The 1,481-nt window shown below is 47.0% G+C and overlaps 1 pseudogene; it reads right to left on the bottom strand.

Moving 5' to 3' along the window:
* Positions 1–559, bottom strand: part of LOC102872705 — a 1,756-nt pseudogene extending 1,197 nt beyond the window's left edge.
* Between the last annotated feature and the right edge of the window lie 922 nt (positions 560–1,481).

Here is a 1,481-nt window from a genome sequence, read left to right as displayed (position 1 = left end):
CTTTGTAGTTCAGAGAAGTTGGATGTATTCAAACCCAAGCTGCTCAGACCTGCAAGCCCACCAAGGCCACCTAAACCAAAAGGATTGCTTGTGGTAGAACCAGATGTGGAGTTACTATTAGGAGTTGATATAATAACATTGCTTCTAGTGGTGCTGGTTTGCTGAGTCGAATGAACCTAAGGCCTGTTTTGTGTTTTGATGACAAGGTGAACAGTAAGTCCATCATGAATACCATGTTGGCTCAAAGTGTCTTGATCTTTCAAAATTTTGCCCGCAAATATCAATATCAATTGTTCAGTATGTGATTTGAAACGTTTAGAGATTTCTTCTTTAAACCCTCCAAGCATGATGGAGATCATTGTAGGTAAAACGAACTTACTGCTGGACGGAGCTGTTTTTCGGCACAGCGAACTCCTCCTTCTCCTTTGGAGTCTTCACGGTGACTTTCATGATCTTGGGCTCCAGGGAGGCAGCGGACGCGGAGGCGCCGGCACCTCCGGGCGCGGCAGGACCGTCCTGGGATCCTGGAGGGCCGCCAGCTTTCACCACTCTCGGCCATGGCGGCGGTGACTCAGGAGAGCAGGGAGGGAGCAGCAAGCAAGGGGGCGCGGGGAGACGCTATAGCCAGCAGTCCTAGACGGGGGCTGTGCGGGGCCCGCCGCCTCGGTGGTAGCGGACACAGGGCCTCTTGGCGGGAGGGCCGCGGAGTCGGTGGCGTGGGCTCCCAAACCGCCTTGAGCTTGGACGCCGCTCCCTCGCAGCGACAACCGCAGCCCCTACTTCTTTTTTTTATCACTTTTAAAAAAATGTATTATTAATTTTGGGAGCTCTGGTGGCCTAGTGGCAAGAAGCTGCACTGCATTCCCAGAGGTACACGGTTCAAATTCAACAGATGCTCTGCTGGAGAAGGAGGGGCAATCTTCTGATTTGACAGTATACACACAAACAATAAGAATAATAAAAAAATTATTATTGATTTCAACTAAAATTTACAGAGACTTTGGATTTCCATTCATTCATTGTTGCACATTTCTCTCTCCTCCCAACTTTCACCCCTAGTACACTACCCTCTGGGAAAAGTAAAAGAAAATTCTTCCATTGTTTTAGAATCCCTCATCCCAGGTCCAGTCCACTACGCAGCCTTCTCTCTGGACTCCTGTCATGACAAAAATACCTAACCACATATCCTTTTTAAACAGTTTTCTCCCTAATTTGTTTCAAGGCAGTATACATTATTGAACCCATCTTTCTCAGTCTCTCCCCAACCCCAAGGTCAGTCCTGTGACACCATGCACTATTTGTCCTTTCGTGACTGAGATACTTGACTCAGCATAATGTCATCCAGGGTCACCCATTTTGAATAATATTGCATGAGTTCCTTGTTTTTCAATACAGTATAGTATTCCATTGTGTGAATATACCACAACTTCTCTATCCATTCATTTGTTGATGGGCACTTAGGTTGCTTCCAACTCCTTGCT

The sequence above is a fragment of the Elephantulus edwardii genome, unplaced genomic scaffold, assembly GCF_000299155.1.
Source record: "Elephantulus edwardii isolate Elephantulus edwardi_28Jun2011 unplaced genomic scaffold, EleEdw1.0 scaffold00519, whole genome shotgun sequence".
NCBI classification, from domain to species: Eukaryota; Metazoa; Chordata; class Mammalia; order Macroscelidea; family Macroscelididae; genus Elephantulus; species Elephantulus edwardii.
The sequence above is the reverse complement of the archived record's forward strand: the minus strand, read 5'-3'. Positions and strand labels throughout refer to the sequence as shown.